The 21,269-nt window shown below is 40.5% G+C and overlaps 1 protein-coding gene across 6 annotated transcripts in view; it reads left to right on the forward strand.

Annotated features, from left to right (window-relative positions):
* The first annotated feature begins 20,864 nt into the window (after window positions 1-20,864).
* The window catches only part of LRRC63 (leucine rich repeat containing 63), a 65,882-nt gene continuing 65,477 nt past the window's right edge, over window positions 20,865-21,269 (forward strand). For 2 of the 6 annotated variants that reach the window (XM_017951224.3, XM_017951229.3), the window contains exon 1: window positions 20,905-21,244. The gene's annotated coding sequence lies outside the window, so the exon portion shown is untranslated. Of the gene's footprint in view, window positions 21,245-21,269 lie in introns of all 6 variants that reach the window. The other 4 variants (XM_017951227.3, XM_017951225.3, XM_017951226.3 and 1 more) reach the window with 4 other exon arrangements.

The raw sequence follows: 21,269 nt of genomic DNA on the forward strand, positions 1-21,269 counted from the left end.
ACAATTACTCATATTTAAGTGAAAAATAAACAAGTCTATTTTGAAATTCCGACAATCTCCAATGTCTAAAACTGAAGTCATCATTCCTTTGACAAAGAAGCTGCCCTTAGCCCATCTCTTCCTTCCTTCGTTCCGCCAAGAGCAGACTACACCCCCAGGATGGTCCAGAGTACTCCTTGAGTCCTACTTTTTATTTTTTTATTTTTTTATTTTTTATTTTTTGCAATTCCCACATGTGGTCAAAGTTTCATTTATTTTTCCCTTATAGTATTTCTTGGTTTTGTTCTTTCTTTGCCACTTTTGCCTTATTATCACATTTGGATTAGCTTCCTGATTTCCCTGTTTTTTGCCTCACTGCTCCTCTCTCCATCCTGCATAGCAGCACCACATGACTCTTCATAAGGCTACAGTTTTCTCCCTTCACTCTCCTGCTCCCTATGCATCTGAAGTTACTTATTGCTGCTAGAAAAATGTCCAAACTTTGCCTCAATCCATCTTCCAAGCCTCAGAGCAACAACGTAAACCCTCTAGTGCCTTCAGGCTGGCCTGTCCTTGACCCTCTGGAAGCCTGGCACATTTCTCATTATGCCTGTGAGATTTTTGTGCTCATTCTCCCTGCCTGTCTCTCCACTCCCCTTGTCTATAAATCTGAATCATTCTCCTAGAACCAAGAACAGAACCAACTACATGATTTGTAGGCCTCAGTGCAAAATAAAAATGTGGAGTCCTTTGTTTAAAAGGTAGGGTGCAGACAGGCGACAGCAGGCAATCAAACCAGAGTGAAGCCCTTCTGGGCACAGGCTAGGAGGCTAGCCTGGCCAAGAATCTTCCCTCCACAGCCACCGTTCAGTAACCTCTCCCCTGCACAAAGGCCTATAGTACTTGTTTATAAGACATTCTTGATACTTATTGCATGCCACATTTGTCAACTAATCTTTATGACTATATATCTGTATGTGTTTGTTGCATTTTTATTCATTCATCAAGCTCTTATTAGGATCATACCATGTACCAGGTACTCAGAAAACAAACCTAAAAGACTCAGTCTTATAAATTCGGAAGTTTGCAATCAGGGAGGTTACCAAACATATAGCAATTATAATGCCTTGCTGATAAACTCTGGTAGAAAGATGCATGCTTAAGTGCAAAAGCAAAATGACAGTAAAGTGCCAGGTAGGAAGGCATCTTAGAAGAAGTATAGCTGTAATCACAATGAGATGTCACATCACCCCTGTTAGGATGGCTATTATCAAAAAGATAGAAAGTGAGCATTGGCAAGGATATGGAGAAAAAGGGAACCCTTGTACACTGTTGGTGGGGATTCAATGCAAATTAGTATAGCCATTATGAAGAACATGGAGGTTCCTCAAAAAATTAAAAATAGAACTACCATATAATCCAGTGGCCTGTGCACTCTCACACAAGCCTGTGCCCAGAAGGGCTCCACACTTAGTTTAATGCTCTGCTGTCTAAAAATTCCTAATCTTTAAACAGGACTCCACATTTTTATTTTGCACTGGGGCCCACAAATTATGTAGTTGGTTCTGTTCTTGGTTCTAGGAGAATGATTCAGATTTATAGACATAGCGAGTGGAGACACAGGCGGGAGAGTGAGTGAGCACAAAAATCTCACAGGCATACGAGAAGTGTGCCAGGCATGGCAGAGGCATACGCCCAAAGGGAATGAACTCAGAGCAGATACCTGCACTCCCATGTTCACGGCAGCATTATTCACGACAGCCAAGATGTGGCATCAACCTAAGTATCCAGCATCAGATGAATGAATAAAGAAAATGTGGTCTATATACACAATGGAATACTATTCAGCTTTAAAAGAGAAGGAAATTTTGTCATGTGTGACATCATAGATTAATCAGGGGGACATTATGCTAAGTAAAATAAGCCTGGCACAGAAAGACAAATACTGCATAATCTCACTTTTATGTGAAATCTTAAAAAGTTGACTTATAGAAGCAGGGAGTAGTTGAGCAATGCGGGGAGGGTAAGAAAAATGGGAAGATGTTGGCCATAGAGTACAAACTTTCAGCTAGATAGGAGGAATAACTCCTAGAGACCTATTGTACAAAAGGGTGACTATAGTTAATGTGCCATATCCTTGAAAATTGCTAAGGTTATTTAAATATTCTCATGGGAAAAAAATAAGTATATGAGGGGATAGGTAAGTTAATTAGCTTAGTTTAATTATTCCATAATGTATACATACATAAAACATCACACTGTATACCATAAACATATGTATTTTTTATTTATCAGTTAAAAAAAGAAGACGATGTACAGCTGGGCCTTGAGAAATATATAGAAGCTGGCCAGATAAAGGAGGGAGAAAAGTGATGAAGCCCATTTCGAACAGAGGGGCCAGCATATATGAACAGAGCGGGATGCTATATACATCTCCCAACTGAAATGTCAGCTTCTGGAGTACAGGAATTGCACCCTTCCACAGCACCTAACCTGGTGCGTTGCACGTACAGCAATTTCAATGCATATTTCATTAGTTGAGAAGGCAAGCCGATTCTATAAACAATATGGCATTTTAACATTAAACCGAAGCGCTAAAGTAATTAGACGTTTTAAATAGATATCTAAAATTCATTCTTGAAGCACAATAGGTCTTCCAGAGAATTTATATACACAACTCTCATAGGAAGGTTGACTTTACATCTGTTTAATGCTAATTTGACTATCCCTTTCTGATAACAATGTAACAAAAGTTAATTATAGTTATTATTTTCAGGTAGATTACGAAAGAAAGAAAGGGCTGTTCATGACTTGCAATTTTTTTTTCATAAAATGTCAAACACATAAAAATGTTGTCTCTGCAGTATTCCTATGTATTAAAAAGTGGAACTCAGCAAATGATGCAGTCTACAACCATTTCAAAAGTAGAAAATTCACTTACCTGTAGCTTATAACAACTCCCTAGATATCCCTAGATATTCACTGACAGTTTACAACCCATTTGCATTAACAGAGTCATTGAAACAGATGCCAGTTGAAATTAATTGTGCTACTTACCTTCAGTTTCCTAAGCTGGAAATACAGTACTTCCTCAACTTTTATAAACAGATATGATGCTGCTGCTGAGACAATGTTTGAGAGTCTTCGAACCACCAAGAATACAAATATAGGAACAAAGGTTTTAAAATAAGCATACAGAAAACAAAAGAAAAAGAGTATGAACTAAGTAATTCAACAGGAGAGTAAAAATGTAAGTCATGAGCGTTTTAACAATGCTCATGTTAAAAGGTGAAAAAAAAATGATAAGAAAAATATTTGAGAGCATGGTACATAGAAAAAGCAAAAGAGTCCAGGCATAGTGGCTCATGCCTGTAAATCCCAGCACTTTGGGAGGCCGAGGTGGGAGAATCACTTGAGTTCAGGAGTTCAAGACCAGCTTGGCCAACATGGTGAAACACCATCTCTACTGAAAATACAAAAATTAGCAGGACACGGTGGCGCACACCTGTTGTCCCAGCTACTCGGGAGGCTGAGGCGGGAGAATTGCTTGAACCCGGGAGGCGGAGGTTAAAATGAGCTGAGATCACGCCACTGCACTCTAGCCTGGGTGACAGAGTGAGACTCCATCTCAAAAAAAAAAAAAAAAAAAAAAAAAGAAAAAAAAGAAAAGAAAAGAAAGAAAAAAAGAAAAAGAAAAAGACTTGGAAGCAGAAATCTTGAGACAAATCCTAATTCCAGTATATACCAACAAGCCTGGAGTAAAGCATTTTTCCTTTTTCTTAGCTAAACTTGTCTGTACATTGAAAAAAAGACCACTTGCATCACAGGGTTACTTCTAAGAAAGCATGAGGAGACGACATATGTGTTCACATACCTAACACAGAGGTCATAAATAGTGCCAAATTTTAGTTGAATCTGAATTTTATAAATTGTGATTTATATAAAATGATTCATTATTTCACGTTGCCATCAAATTCGCTAATTCAATCTTTCCGTATTAAGACTCAAGTAGGATTCATTTTGCATCTGTGGGATATCCCATGCTGGGTGCCTTAATCCACCACATGTAATACTTCCAGCAAATCTAGGATACTCATAGGTGGCATTTTTCTCTGTTGTAAGGTAAGGAAATTGAAGTCCAGATGAAAACTCTTTGTCTTATTTGCAGCTGCAATATAAAAATATATCTGGCCAAGTTCTCCATTCCTTAAATAGAGATATGAATCAGCTGCTAATCTTCTATAAACTAGGCCAAAGCATAGTCAACATATCTCCAGTGAATTCACATGACCAAACTTCCTTATTTCAATCACTCTTAGTACTTTTTATTAAGCAAGTATTTATTGTGTATAAGAAAATGTTAAAGATGACACAAAACAAACACAGGTAAAAAGAATCAGGAAATCTGATCAGCAGAGAGTGAAACTATGAAATTAGCCATTTTAGGTTAGTTTGGTAGCAGAAAAATGGGATGGAGGGGACATAGCTGGAAACAAGAAGCATTAAGAAACCATGGCTGGGCCGGGCGCGGTGGCTCAAGCCTGTAATCCCAGCACTTTGGGAGGCCGAGATGGGCGGATCACGAGGTCAGGAGATCGAGACCATCCTGGCTAACACAGTGAAACCCCGTCTCTACTAAAAATACAAAAAACTAGCTGGGCGAGGTGGCGGGCGCCTGTAGTCCCAGCTACTCAGGAGGCTGAGGCAGGAGAATGGCGTGAATCCGGGAGGCGGAGCTTGCAGTGAGCTGAGATCCGGCCACTGCACTCCAACCTGGGCCACAGAGCGGGACTCCGTCTCAAAAAAAAAAAAAAAAAAAAAGAAACCATGGCTGTGGACAAGGTATGAGGCAGTAACCGCTAGGCCTGAGATTGTGGCAAGGGGCATGGGGAGCAAGAGGCAAACATAAGAGATATTTCAGAGGCTATTGAGGGTAAATGAGAAGGACAAGTCAAGGATAATTTTCAGGTTAATTATCTGCCATTGGACACTTGGATGTTTGTCCCCTTAAGCTCATGTTGAAATTTGATCTCCAATGTTGAAGGTAAAGCCTAATGGGAGGTGTCTAGGTCATGGGGGTGGATCCCTCATGAATGGCTTGGTACTACTGAGGAAGTGTGTGAGTGAGCCCTTGCTGTTGGTTCCCATAAGAACTGGTTGTTAAACAGAGTCTGGCGCCTTACCCCTCTCTCTTGCTTCTGCTTTTGCCCTGTGATCTCTCCACACCAGCTCCCCTTTGCCTTCCACCATGAGTGAAAGCAGCCTGGACCCTCACCACAAGCAGATGCTGGCACCATGCTTCTTGTACAGCCTGCTGAACCATGAGCCAAATATGTCTATTTCTTCATAAATTGCCCAGCCTCAGGTATTCCTTTATAGCAACACAAATGGACCAAGACATCATCTAAGGAATTTAGGGAGTGGTGACGCCCTGGACAGAACTGTGGCATTTAGGGAAGATGAAGATGAAATCCAATGGATTACAATGAGGTCGAGGCAACACTGAAGATAGCTCAGGAGAGCTGGCCTGTGGATAATGCAAGGTATGCATCCAGAGCTTAGTGCCAAGTCAGGGCAGAAGATACAGATTGCAGCCTCATCAGCACGGAGCTGACTACAACTGTAGGAAAGAGTTAACTGTCTAGGAGGAAGCGTTGGATGCAAATGAGAAGAACTTTAAAAACTGACATCTAAAATTGTGAGAGGAAAAAAGAAGAACAAAGGCCCATTTCACCAATTTTTGGTGTGCACTTTAATGGAATGCATTTCAATAATAAAGGACTACCTTTTATTCCTGTTTTTCTGTGCCCGAGAACAGATAAGTATCAATAAAGGAGGCGGCACAAGCACTATACATTCTGTTTAAGAAAAATCATGTTCAGGGCAAGAAAATCATTGTTAAAAATAAAGTCCCTTGAATATCAATAACCCATTTCCAATTTACCAGTGTGTAAGATCTGCTTCTATCATCCAAACTCTGGAAGTGTCCAGCAAATCTGAGAACTTGCTTCTGCCTGCAATGACTACAGCCTCTAAATTCATTCACTCCTTTCCTCATTCATCCTACTTGCCACAAGCTACTCAGCCAAACTTTGACAACACAGTGGCGCATCAGGCAGACATACTGTCTGCTCTGGTGGAATTCATAGTCTAGCCTGTGACAATCTGCATCCTACCTCTTTCCTATACAAAGTAATCAGGATTGAACCTCAGTGACATTTAACTAGTTCTACTTGTCTTTCCTATTGTCCTTTGGCTATGTCCTTTTTATAGATGAAGGCAGGGTGCCTGTTAATCAGCAGAGGGAGGTCTTCTTTTAGACGAATTATGAGGTAAGCACAAAAGGTGATAAATATATGCGCAAGTGGCCACACATTTTAACCCAACTGGTTGAGGGGCTCCCACGACCACTCTACAGGGCTGTGTCAGTAGTCTACACAGCAGAGTGTTTCAGACTTATGAAGGCCGCCTACTCCCTTATGAACTCCAGTCAAAGGAATGAGACCATAGGAGGGAAAAGGATCCTCTCACCTCATCTCCCTTCTCAATTTCTCTTTTCTGTCTAAATCAAGAGAAAGGAAGGATAAGGGAAGAGAAACAAAAACATTTTTTAATTTTTAAAAAAACAAATACCAGGATGAATAAAACATGGACTCTCCAAAATTGCTTTTGGTAGATTTAGCAAACCTACTGACCTTAGAAACTTTCATTTTATAATTGTCCGGAGATAGAAAGCAGTGCTTCGGAATAAGTGGATAACTCTGCCTATCCCAGTAGGTGCCATTGGTGAGCACCCAGGATTGTTTTAGTCTCTAAGTCATTTCCCTGCCTGTGGTTTCAATCAATGTCAAATACCTACAGGGGTCAGGCAGGTAACTCAATGAAGTAAAATAGGTTGCATAGATGTCACAGGGATTGCCACACACTGGAAAATATAAGTCTTATCTAAAGGTAACAGCAGAAAGAAGGTAGGCTTGTTTAAGAGAAACCAGAAATCTGGATTTTTACGTAAAAAGTTGTCTGATTTTTAATATACTGGCAAAATTTTTTCAATTAAATATCGAGTTGGCTAATCTGTAACTGACTCATCCAGACATCACTAATTTACAACTTCTGGTCTACGGCAAGTTTGCAATGTTTGTGCGGAAACATGGAAGTCGCTGCAGGGTTAGAAACAAACTTTAGCATGTACAAAGAGTGCAAAAGACTTAAGAATGCTGAAAGAACATAAAGAAGGTGCATACAATTATAATTACGTATTTAAAAGAGAGATCATTTAAACACATAAAAATAAACGGTGATGAAATGAGTATTACTGGTGCATACGGAGTGAATGGTTGAACAGTAGCAATAACACCGAGAGGCTGATAATAAATCATGCAAAATGTTGAAATGGGCTTCATCTATGCAATCATCATTAGCTAGAAACTAGGAAGAAGTCTTTGGTGTGGTAAATATTGGATGGCTAATGTTCATTTAGAAGAAGTCTAGGAATTTTGAGTAACATATCATGGTGAATTGCTGCTAAAAGTTGTTGCAAGGCCTGGATGATTCCATTGGTTCAACGGCTGCTTCACCAAAATTTGTACTGGGGCTCCAGTGCAGATTCATTCATCCATTCATTCATTTGTTCAACAAATACTTGATTACTTACTGTATCTCAGGTACTTTTAGAGGCACTGGAGGTGTAAATGCATAAATAAGACATTAGTTCCTAACCTTATGGAATTGACATTCCAGTTGAGAGAGACACTCAATATTTAAGATAACTAAGTACCTATTAGATAGGAATAAGGCTTAGGGAGAAAAAAATTAAAGCACAGAAGGGGAATCTAAGGCTATGTGTGTGTGTGTGTATTCAGGGTTGAGGGTGGTGTGGAATTGAAATTCTTAGTGACGTTACCAGGAAAGGCCTTTCTGAGAAAGTGACATTTGAACAAAAACATGAGGGAGGGAAGGGCAGAGAGTGAGGGAGTGCAAGTGGAGCAAGCCCTGAAGATATCAGGGGTAAGAGAATTCCAGGCAGAAGGAATAAGTGCAAAGGCTCCGAGGGAAGAGTGTTTCATTTTCAAGGCCAATGAGAAGAGGCAAAAGAGGGGTAGAGTAGTAGCAGATGAGGTCAGAGAGGCCTGATCACACAGGGCGTTGCCTTTTACAACAGGGGAGGCAAGAAGCTATTGCAGGGAGGGTGGTCTCATCAACAGAGTTACAAGATCTGATATACATTTTTAAAAAGATCTTTCTAACTGTTGTGTCATGATTAAACCAAAGAAGGGCAATGTCAGATGCAGGGAGACAAATTGGGAGGCTGTTGCAATAATCTAGGTGAGAGATGATGTGGCTTGGACCAAACTCTTAGAAGAGGAGACAGAAGTTGCCAGATTCTGTGTACATTGTGACAGTAGAGCTGATAGGATTTGCTGACAGATTCTTTGTGGCATATGAGAAAGTGAAGAGTTAAGTATGAATCGAAGGCCTTTGGCCTTAACTACTAGAAGGATGGAGTTGCCATTAACTGATATGGAGAAGACAGGATGAAAATCAGGCCTGGGGATGGAGAATTGCAGAAGCTCAATTTTAGATCTGTTTATCCTATTAGAGATCCAATCAGGAGATCTGAGTAGACAGTTGGATATAGGTATCTGGAGGTCTCACTGTAGATATTAAGTTGAAGTTATCAGCATATCGATGGTATTTAAAGCGGTGAGGGTTGGGTGCAGTGGCTCATGCCTACAATCTCAGCACTTTGGGAGGCTGAGGTGGGTGGACCACCTGAGGTCAGGAGCTTGAGACCAGCCTGGCCAACATGGTGAAACTCCATCTCTACTAAAAGCACAAAAATTAGCCAGGCGTGGTAGCGCACACCTGTAATCCCAGCTACCCGGGAGGCTGAGGCAGAAGAATCTCTTGAACCTGGGAAGTGGAGGTTGCAGTGAGTCGAGATCGTACCACTGCACTCCAGCCTGGGTGACAGAGCAAGACTCAATCTCAAAAAATAAAAATAAATAATAAAGCTGTGAGGTTGGTTGAGATCATGTATGGAGTAAATATGAAGGAGAAGGGAGGGTGGTAGCAGGGTAAGGGGATAATAAAACTACGTATTAGGCACAGTGTAAACGACTCTGGTGACAGGTGCACTAAAATGTCAGGCTTTACCACTATACCATTCATTCATGTAATCAAAACCCATTTGGACCTCTAAAGCTATGGAAATAAAAAAGAAGAAGAAGAAATAAACTCCAAATTCTGGGGCATTCCAACATAAGAGGTTAGGAAAATCAAGAGGAAACACCAAAGGATACTAAGAAGAAGCTTCCAGAGAGGCAGGAGATAAATCAGGTGATTGTGATGACTTAGAGGCCTAATGAAGACTGATCTCTAGAGGAGGAGCGGGAGCCGCCTCTGAAGAGCTGCTGATAGGCCATGTAAGAGGATGGAGAACCAACTGACCACAGAAGGCACAAACATGGAGGCCGCTAGGAACCGTGTAAAGATAGTTTCATGGAAGAGTGAAGCTAAAGTCCCATTGGAACGGTTTCCCAAAAGAATGAGAGGGGAGACATTGGAGACGGTAATTGTAAACAATTTCAGAAGATGTACTGTAAAAGGAAGAAGAGAAATGTTGAAGCTGGCTGAAAGGGGAAGTGGGCTCAAGAGTTGTTTTTCTTTTTTAAGAAGAAAGAAATAGCAGCATATTTCTATGATTCCAGGAATTACCCAGCAGCAGAGAGAAAGGGTAGGGGTGGCGATGGAGACAGAGAGAGAGAGAGAGAGAGAGAGAGAGAGAGAGAGAGAGAGAGAGATGTGTGGGAGCAATTTTCTTGAATAGATGAGAGGATAAGATCTACTAAACAAGTGGAGGACTTGACCCTGGCTAGCTGCAAAGACAGCTTATCCACAAGGGCAGGAGAGAAAGCACAGTAAACGGTCACAGGCGCTGGGAGGTGCACCTGGGGAAATTCTTTTAAATGCCCCTATTTTCACAATGAATGAGGCTGGGGAAAGAGCTACACAAGGGCTGTAGTGAAAGGAGAGTGTCTGAAATATTGTCTAGGAGTTTGGAAGAATGAATACTTTGGGGAAGATGGTATAATGGCTGAGTAATATTCAAGGCTAGTGATGATCCATTTTAAAAATATTTTTCCTTTAATTAACTTTTAATTTTGAAATAATTTCAGAATTACAAAAAAGGCGGGAAAATAGTTAAAAGAATCCCCGTATACCCTTCACCCAACTTTCCCAAATGTTAACATCTTAACATTAATACTGTACCATAGTATAATTATCAATATTGAGAAATTATCATTGATCCACTATTATTAACTAAACTACAAACCTTTTTCACCTTTGATAGACTATCCTATTAGTATCCTTTTTCTGGACTAGGATCCAATCCAGATCTCACATTCCATTTAGTTGTGATGTCACCTTAGCCTCCATGAATCTGGGACAGTTCTTCAATCTGTCTTTCATCACCTTGACACTTTCAAAAAGGTCCATCATAGAATGTCCCTCAGTGTGGGCTTGTCTGTTTCCTCACAATTTAATTCAGGTATGTATTTTTGGCAAGAGTAACACATTAGTGATGTTGTTCTCTCTCTCAGCACATCATACGTGGAGTACATGATGTCTGCAGGGACACCCCACTGTAAAGTTACTATTTTTCCCTTTGTAATTAAAAAGTAGCTGACTGGCCGGGCGTGGTGGCTCACACCTGTAATCTCAGCACTTTGGGAGGCCAAGGCAAGTGGATCACCTGAGGTCAGGAGTTTGAGACCAGCCTTCACATGGTGAAACCCCATCTCTACTAAAAATACAAAAATTAGCTGACCGTCGTGGCGGGCACCTGTAATCCCAGCTACTCAGGAGGCTGAGGCAGGAGAATCGCTTGAAACTGGGAGGTGGAGGCTGCAGCGAGCCGAGATCACGCCACTGCACTCTAGCCTGGGCAACAGAGTGAGACTCTGTCTCAAAAAAATAAATTTAAAAAAATGTAGGTGATTATGAATTTAAAATAAGGGCATTCCACGTGGGCTTTCTCCAACCCTGTTTGGTTCCACTGGTGTAGGTATTGAGTAGGTGGAGAGTTGATTTAATATTGTGGTTATCAAGTGAGCACCTTAAAGTGTAACCTAAAACAGCTGCAGATGTCATCCAAGAGGAGGGTTAACTGCCTCAATAGATTTTCGACGTAGACCAAAATAATCAATTACATTAACAGAAAGAATGTCTGATAGATTGTATATGATCTCAAAGGCGGAAAACAGACCTGATTTTAAAGTTTCACAGGACTAACTTTTTATACCCATCTTTAGTGGAAATGCTTCTGAGGACTTCTGAGACATATTCCTTAATCTGTTTTAGTCACTAAGGATTTATACACAAATGTATTGGAAAATAACCTTCTGAAATCTAACATGTCCATAAGTAAGGAGGTTCTAGATTTTCATTAATGCATCCAATAAATCCTTACTGAACCAATATCTGGACCGAAACCTGAACATCTGGTGTGTGCTACAAGTGATAGAGAAAATTAAAAAATATGTCAAGTGTCTAATTAAAACATCCCAGGAACTCTGAAAAGTCAGAAAGCGGAAATATGATTCCGAACTTCTGATATAGGAGATGTGCCTAACTAAGCATTTTTCTTACAATAAGATCTAATACTACTCTGTGGCTTTAGCTGTATACTCTCAAAGAAATGTAGAGAACAGAGGCCTGAGGTGAGACAGGAAATACACTAGACCACAAGTCAAGAGATCTTGAATCTAAATTTGATTGGGTTGCAACTTGTGTATCCAAGTCAAGCAGGGATAGCCAAGTGGCTAAGAGCTCGTTCTGTGGAGTTACAAAGGCTTGGGTCCCAAAGCTAGTCCCTGGGTTTATGGTCTTCTTAATCTAAGCCTCAGTATCCTTATTAGCAGACAGGAGAAGTAAATAGCACCTACATCATAGCATAGTTACGAGGCATAAATAAGGGAATGCATGCAGAGTACTTAGTATGATATAATATAATGACTAACACACAACATATGTTCTAAAAGTACTCATATTTAATCATTTTATTACTATAATTAATAATCAGTCACTTTTCTGTGCTTAATTTTCCGTATCTGTAGAATGAGGAGAATCAACTAGACTAGAACTTCTCTAGCATGAATACATACATGAAAAAATTATCCCAGACTTCCACAGTTGTCTTTACCTATTTCTATTACATAAGCAAACAGCAAACTTGGGGTAAGCTGCTACTGCAGTTAGATCATAACTGTAAATCCAAACTAAGCTTAAAATTAAGTTCAAAACACACAGGAAAACCACACTAAGATTTCTAATGAGGTTAGTAGTGACTTTCTGGAATTAAATTCATGCTTTGCCCTGTGAGCATGGTGCTGACCCCCAAGGCCCAGGGTGGTCTGCGTTCACTGCCCTGTTACCTACCGTGCATTCTGCAGCAGTTCAATTCCTCTGCTTTGCTTTCTTTGAACTACTGCCATCTCTGGTGATGTCATTTGGCCTTCACTTTACACAACTCATTATTCTGTCAGAGCTGGATCTTTCCTCATTTGCCCTTGAAAATTAAGAGAATAACCTGGCCTCAATTCCAGATTCATCTCGTAATGCAGATCCTGTAGCTTCCCTGCTCTAAATCTTCCAGTAGCTCCCTACTGCCTGTCAATATCCTAATATTTAAGTTCCTATCAGACTTCCATTGCTAGCCTGACCTACCCAACTTCTTCTCTAGTCAAACTGGAATATCTACTAAGTGCCCCTCTAGAATTTGTTAAGATTTCCTTTGTGGCCAATCTTGGTAAATATTTCAAGTGTACCAAAGAGGAATGTGTGTTCTTGATTTATTGGATACAGGTATCTATATATCAATCAGATAAAGTGTATTACTTGGTTTATCGAAATCTCCCATATCCTTAGGAATCTTTTGTTTGCTTGTGCTTTTATTTTCTAAGAGACATGCGCTTTTTTAAAAAAAAAGGGGTTCTCATTTTAGAGGTAGATTTATCAATAGCTCCTTGTCATTTTGTCAATTGTTGTTTCTGGTATTTAGAAGTTATGCGGTTGGGTGCAGACAGTCATAGGCTGGCACATCACCTTGATGAATCATTTCTTTGTATCCTTAAAAAATAAGCCTATTAGAGTCTACTTTGTCCACTATTAATATATTGTTTGCCTAGTCTATGGTCAGCTTCCTTGATACGTTGTGGGCTAGAGTGTGGATTCTCTAGTCCCTATTTCAGAGAAAGGGTCTTAATTTTGAGGCTCTCAGATTTATGCAGGGCGTTTTATTTCAGTTCTCTGCTTGCTGCAGACTAGGGTGTTCATCTCCACTTCCCATATATATATATATGTATATGTATGTATATAAAGAGCACAAGAACCATTTTAGTGTAATTTAGCAACAAATCAGTTATATGTAATTATAATAATAACAGTAATGAGTATGGTAGTTCCTTTATACAATCAACTTTTGAATTATCATTGAGAAAAAATAGTAGTTGACATTTATTGAACATTTTCAGTGATCCAGGAACTGTGTTGAAGCATTCTGAGGATGTTCTCATCTAATTTTCACAACTCTGTTTGGGGTAGGTGCCATTATTGCCTCAATTTTACAGATGTTGAAATTAAGAATTAAAGGGTTAACTTGGCCAAAGTCATATAATTGGTAAACGATAGTGTCGGTATTCAGACCCAGTCTATGTGACTTTAGGGCCCACATATGTAACCACTTCATATCTCATCTTACATAGCCTCAGTGGGCAAACGGGGCATATTGTGTATCCATAATATCTCTTAAAAATCATTAGGGATCTCTTAAAAATCATACAGGGGCCAGGCATGGTGGCTCACACCTGTAATTCCAGCCCTCTGGGAGGCTGGGGCAGGCAGCTCGCTCTAGCCCAGGAGTCTGAGACCAGCCTGGGCAACGTGTTGAAACCCCGTGTCTGCAAAAAATTTTTTTTAAAAATTAGCTGGGTGTGGTGGCATGACTTGTAGTCCCAGCTACTCAGGAGGCTGAGGTGGGGAGATTGCTTGAGCCCAGGAGGTGAAGGCTGCAGTAAGCTATGATCGTCCTACTGCATTCCAGCCTGGGCAACAGAGCAACACCTGTCTCAAAAAAAAATTAAAATTAAAGAAAAAAAACCATTAGGGGGAAGAAAAAATACTACCATGTAAAAATGGACAAGGGACTGGGATAAGCCATTTACAACAGAATACACTTAGTAATAAACATATGAAAAAATGTTTAAACTCATTAATAATCAAATACTAATTACAATAAGATGCTGTTTTCTTTCTGTACTGCAAAGGAAGCAATAGAATGAAGAGACAACCCATGGACTGGGAGAAAATATCTGCAAATCATATACTGGATAAGGGGCTGACATCCAACTCAAAGTACTCAATAACAAGAAAACAAATAACCTTACTAAAAATTGGGCAAAGGACTTGAATAAACATTTCTCAAAAGACAACATACAAGGTCAGGCACAGTGGCTCATGCCTGTAATCCCAGTGCTTTGGGAGGCTGAGGTGGGAGGATCTCCTCAGCGGGAGTTTGAGACCAGCCTGGGCAACACTGTGAGACTCTGCTCTACAAAAAAATTTTAAAATGAGCTGGACACAGTGGTGGGTGCTTGTAGTTCCAGCTACTCAGGAGGTGGAGGTGGGAGGATCTCCTGAGCCTGGGAGTTCGAGGCTGCAGTGAGCTAATGACTATGCCACTGCACTCCAGCCTGGGGACAGAGCGAGACCCTATCTCTAAAATACTTAAACAGTATAAAATCACTATGAAGAGCATTTTATTAGTTTCAGAAGACAAGATCTTAATCTTATCTCTGACTATGGCTGTGTGGCCTCCCACTTCCTGTGCTTCACCCTGTTCCATCAAAAGTCTGTCCCTTCTACTTGGGAGAGGTACTATGAAGTACCAGGAAGAAGGGTGCCTGTTCAGCTTTGTGCAGATGTTTCTGAAGGGCAGAGGTCATCTGAGGGAGGTCTAGAGATCAAGCAGGAGATAAGGGTCGGTATTCCATGTCGCTGGAGCCATTCCCTTCTGGGATTCCTTAATCCTTTAGGCAGAACATGTCAGCAACTCATTCAGGAAGTTCTGGCCTTTAAAATCCACATCTCCATGACTGTAAGAAGCTCTTAAAGCCCTCAATGCTCTCATACTTTTACAGCTCACAGAAAACATTTATGTTTGACTCTTTGTCCCATGAAAGCATGAAACATAAATACATTTATTAAGAAACACACTAGGCCAACTAACTCTAGCCCTCTGGTATGGCTGTAGAAATCATAGCCATTCTAATTCATCACAGCTTGTCTTACGGTGCACAGTACAAGAGTAGCAAAACCGGCCCTTCTGGTTTTTAACTAACTGATTTCTATTAAGCAAATGGTGCCAAACCGGATTTGTTATACTCATGGTTCCACTTTCAACCCCTGTGGTCTCTCACTTTAACTCCTTTCAGAAAGCTGCTATCATCATTGACCCCATTAGTGCCGTCTTCTTTTTACCTTCACTGGGGACATCAAGTGTCTAACAACTATGTACTGCCAATGTCCTCAGTCAGTGAGTGTACAGGGTGAGGCGCTTTGCTTTTTCTTTTCCTAAGTAGGAACACTTGGGGAAAGTGATACACCAAGTTACAAATCCTCTGGAAGCAATCGCTTCTAACGTTCTGAGTTTGGGAGAGAGTAGGGAGTTGGGAAGAAAGGAACGTTCTGGCTTCCTTTGCTCCCATTGAGAGCAGTGGTGACCCAGAGCTGCCACTGAGCCTCATTCAGATGGCTTGGGAAGTGACGGTGTGTGTGTAGCTCCTGGGCACAAGGAAGGTACCCCAGCAATGGCCACGCAAGTTTGCCATGAGAAACCTTTCCAGGGCAAGGTACCATCCAATGAGAAGCAGAAACACAGACTGTCTCAAGGCTGAAAACACCTAAAGCCATCTGGTTTGGTGGTTTGCATGCAATCTCTTGTAGCCATAGAAACTTTTCTTCAAACAGCAGAGCCTAGTATGTCAAACTCATACAAGCATAGTTGCTTTCTTGGAATTGCAGTGGGGAGAAGAATAAAGCCCCACAAACTGCCTTCCCCATGGCTTCTGAATAGAGCTGGACAGTATATTCTTTTCCTTGGTTGGGTATTACCTCACCTGGAAAACCTGGCAAAGGAAATGAAGAAATTTTCTGCTACCTGGGGCAGGGCGAAGAGAGAAGCAATGTCCTGAAACTTTAATTCTACCCTGATAAAATTTGCCATCATATTATAAATTTGGCAACATATTATAAAGTGGAGATTGCAATTGTCAGAAATGTAGCATAACTGTCAACAGCATACTAAACTATATGATACTGAAATGTGAGTTACACTTCTAGTTGTCTAGTTCTGGTATAAGAAATACAAGTTCTTTACCAACACTCAACCCACAGAATACAATGGACTCTTAACATGTCCTGCCCTTACTCCCATACACAACTTTTAGCCTCATACACTTATGAATAAAACAAATACTCCATAGGGCAGTAGGCATAAGCAGAATGCTAGGTTTGAAAAGCAAATCATATCTACTGTTTAAGGTCATATGTTGACATTAGAATGAAGAATAAGTCATTACAAAGCATTTTTCTCACCTGCGGTTCTAATTGCTACAGGTGTTTGCTGAGGGTTGAATAGAGAGCATGCAGCTCAGACACTCTGTTGATATGGTACACATTCCTCCTAAGTTTAGGACTAAATCCCAGCCAGTACAGGGACTCAGACTCATCTATCAAAGTCCGGTGTGCACATTAGGAAAAAAACCTAAGAAAGATCATATGCATTTAACACCTTTCCCTCTAGCCATTCCAAGGAGCTTCACATTGCAGCCCTTTTTCACCTTTGTTAGGCACACCAAGTGGCCTGGAAGATGCTGAGAACAAAGAGGCTTTCTTCCTTGGGTTACCGGTTGAAATTCATCATCAATTCAGCCCAGCTCAATCAATGGTGACGGCAGCTCGCAGACCCAACTCACGTGGGGGAGAGTCAAGGCCTCCTTACATCACTGTACCAGGACTCCTTCAGGCACTAGCTCTCCCACAGCTCCTGTGCCACCCAGAGGAGTATAAAGACCTGTGACAGAATGTAGGACACCGCCTAGAGCACAGCATTTGTGCCATGGTCTGAGAACTGCAAACTAGAGTTGCCAACATTTGGAGACATTAAGAAAGTTAAATGTGAAATGTTGTGGATAAATGCCCAGGATGTACAGCCCTCCAATATTTCAATTAACATAGACTATCATCACATAAAGCAGGGCTGCGGAGACCGGAAAACTGGGCTGTTTTATTTTAATTTTCTAACAACATCCACGGAGCACTGACTCTGTGACTGGCACAGAACTAAGCTCCTGACACAGATTATCTCTTTAACTCCTCACAAGACCCTTTGGTAAGTACCATTTTAACCCAGTTTCACAAATGAGGAAACCCCTGGGGCTTAGGTTAAGTAGCTGGTCCAAGGACCCAGAGCTGACAAGCAGCGGCCAAATGTGAACCCAGCTGGGTAGAGCTGTGCTGTACTTCCTGTGCTTGAAATTTAATGCAGATGCCAGCACCCTCAATTAATGGAATAATTGTGAAGCTAAAACAAAATCAACATTTAAAACAGTGCCTTCCACATAGTAATGGACATTGCTCATGCTTAAGTGCCCAATATTAAGGAAACAAATATTATTTAGCTTTTTTTGGTGAAGGACACAATCATACAATATACACAAATATCTAATATTAGCTGGTTGCAGACAGTCTAAAATGATCACTGCAGCTAAAAAAAAAACAACTCAGAAATGTTTCTGAGAATCAGAGGAGTGTGAATAAACAACACTATTCTACCAAAGCAATATAATAAAAAATTGTTAAAATAAAAAAAAAAAAAACAAAACCCTCAAGTAGTGATAATACAGATAAGTGTAGTCTTTGGAAATGATTTAAAATTTCATTTTGATGTCTAAATTATAAAGCCTCAAATTAATCATTGTAAGTTGTTTTAATAAAGTTGAAAGTTTAGCACCCAGTGAAGTAACTTATGCATAGTAGGTTTCCAATAAATGATTCTGGAATGAATGACTAAATTCATAAAGGCACTTTTGAAAACAGACAGACATTGTCCTTTCCTTGTGTTTGGATTTTTTTTTTTAATTCCATGATAAAGGTTGCATGACATTTCCTTATAAGTAATTTTTGTAAAGGAATCCCAGGATCTCCGGTTCAAACAAAGGAAATAACTATCACCTTGAAAGACAAAAAGAAATAATTGGCTAAAATAATTAAAAACGGAAGTGTTTGTCTTTACAGTGAAATATGGGGATAAAAAAAGTAGCAGCTTCTTCAAAATATCTTTATTAACATTTGAGAAAATATAAAATGATTCTCTAGGCAACAGCATGAAAACACATGAAATAAGTGGATACATTTAAGCCACTGTGACTGGTGAAGAAGACATTTCCCCGTACATATAATTAATATCAACAGGTAAATTCAGACCAATAAAACATCTCTTTCTCAAAAGCATTTTAGTGCCCTGTGTTACACTGGAGACTCAGTAGTTGAACAAATATGTGCTCAAAAATAACTATTCATTCTTTAACAGTACTTAAAAAAACTAATATGAACATAAAAACACAAATTACTCCATTATTTCCATAAGGTAAAATATTAGGTTAAAACTATAATGGCCAAACTGTTTAGTAAACCTCTGTCCTATTTCAAAGGTAAATAGATAAATAAGAGACAGGTCTATGGAAAATAAAGAAGATGTCTAGCAACACTTTTTACATCATTTCAACAGAACCAACAGCAAATCTAAGGTTCCTCAAGCATTTCCCACTTATTAGGGAAATCGATAGCACTACCTGCGGGGTGCCTGCGGTTGCTTTTGCATAAGGCTTTTATCTCATTTTAGCAACATTTAAAAAATGCAGGATGTCTATAACCTTGGTACTCATCATTACGCTGGCATCTTTAGTACAATTTGCTAATAGAGTGAAAGCACTGTGGTTCAGTTTGGGAAGCTTCTTCATAAGGTTCTGCCAAATTGCAAAGGGGATGGAACAAATAAATAGGCTGACTGTGCGTACATCAGAAAAAGCAGACCCTTAAAATCAAAAAGGGAGCTATTCATTATTTCAAAAACACATTATTTTACAAAAGAAGAAAGAAAATTGAGGGGATTATATTTTCAAAAATACAAGAACTATAAAATAATCTAAATTGAATTTCATTTGTCCTGTCTAAACCCATCCTACACCGAAACATCATTTCTATAGACAAAGCGGGTCAGATGTGTTAGAATAACATATATACATATAAAACATACCAAGCCACGGATTTAATTTTCATAATAACTATCTCATTTGCCTAAATGTTTGGTACTAAGTGGTAGAAACAGAAAACAAAATATTCACACCTGAGAAGATTACATATTAAACCGCCCGAGGTTTTAGCCTCATACTTGCTGGAAGAGATCTGCAAGGAATGAAACCTGGATGCCTGCGGATTCCACGTGTGACAAAGCATTTTTTTGAAAAAGCATTCAGAAGGCTTGCTTTCGACTACGCAAAACAAAGCATACATTTTAAAGGCCAAACGTCAGTCAGTAAAACTCAATTCCCGTAGTTCTCCTGGTTCCAATGATCTTGAAGAGCATAGGTACCTGACTCAATTTATGCCATTTTTTATGCTTAAAAATATAAACATTTTTTCACATTTACAAAATATGCCCGATATATATTACTTGAGACTAATCTTAGCCATCAGAGCTGCCTTTTGTTTTCAGCTTTGTATTTCTGAGAAACTAATGAATCTATGGTGCAGATACAGCCAAAGTGGAAATAAATTCATAGTCTGGGGCAGCAGTATAATTGGGACACAGTAATCTTACGATGAAAAGAAACAGTACACCAGCACTATAAAGGAAAACGAGTTGCATAATATTTTCCAGAGTGTGATTGCTTTTTTGTTTAAACTTTTCTATTTTTTTCATTGTTTTAAAATGCATTTGCTACTTAGGAGAAAAAGGAAGAGATGGTTATGGTGTGAATCTTGAAAGATCCCCAAAGCTAGAAAGATCTATACAGAAGTCTCTCATTTTCCAACTTCTGTTATAAAGTTCCTGCACTTGTACTTCGAAAAAAACCAAACCTGGAAGGAAGCTCTACCTAGTTTACTTTCTGAGTTCGGATTTCCGCATCTATCACACAGGTTCTTTCTAGCGCTCTTTCCTCCTCACATCTCCAGAGAAACACGCACATTTTTGCAGACACACACGATGTATCGATCACTGCACACACAGGTTCATCAACACCATGACAGAGGCGACACTTCACAATATGATAACCGGAACAGAGGACGATGACAGTGAGAAATGGGTTTCTTTCACAGCCCGCTTGGATCCCTAATGCCCTTATTTCTACACAATCCAGCCTCAGCCAGGAACTTTAAAGGATCAGAAAGACAAAACAGGTTGCATGAAAGGAAGAGAAAGAAAACCGAATGCCCGCTTTTCGAGAGCACTGCAAAATTAGCCCCGGGACCCGGCTGCGCAAAAGTGCAGCGCTAAAGAATGCCAGCCCATATTCTAGACACCCAAGTAAAGCATCCTGCAATCCAGAGAAGAAAATAATAAATAATAGTGGTCATTGCCATTAAGCATAAGAATAGTAATAATTGTCACCACGGCGTTCCGTACAGCAGCTGCACGTGGAGCCGGCTTCTCCTCCGGCCCCCACGGCCCGCAGCCTCCCCTGCAGCCCCCCAGGGCGGCTGAGTAAGGCTAGAGGACTTCGCGCGCGCCGCGCACTGGGCTGGGCGGGCCCCTCCCCTCCCGGGGCCCGCCCCGCCGGTCCCGACCCCGCGCCTGCGCGTCAAGTGGCTGGGCTAGCTTAGCGGATCCCGGTTGCTAGGGTGTGTCTCCTTGGCCTCCTGGAGGGTGGGGATCCGTGGTGCTTCTTCGGGAACAGCCTCCTGCAGGAAGACCCGCCACCTCGCTGGACCTTTACCTCGCTGCCTAGATTCCGAGGAATAGGAGATAGGAGACGAAAAGCCAGTTGGTTTGGGAAGCGGCTGATTATCCTAAAGGGTAGTGTGGGAGTCCAGCACTTCCGTGCACCTCTTTGGGTACTACGGAAGGGAGATTTCCAGCATCCAGTGGAATATATGACCAGGGAGTACGCCTTGAGCGCTTGTGTGCAGTTATCTTTTGGCGGTAAACGGCCCATTTGTGCAGTTCC

This window comes from Papio anubis, chromosome 15 (assembly GCF_008728515.1).
Source record: "Papio anubis isolate 15944 chromosome 15, Panubis1.0, whole genome shotgun sequence".
NCBI lineage: Eukaryota > Metazoa > Chordata > Mammalia > Primates > Cercopithecidae > Papio > Papio anubis.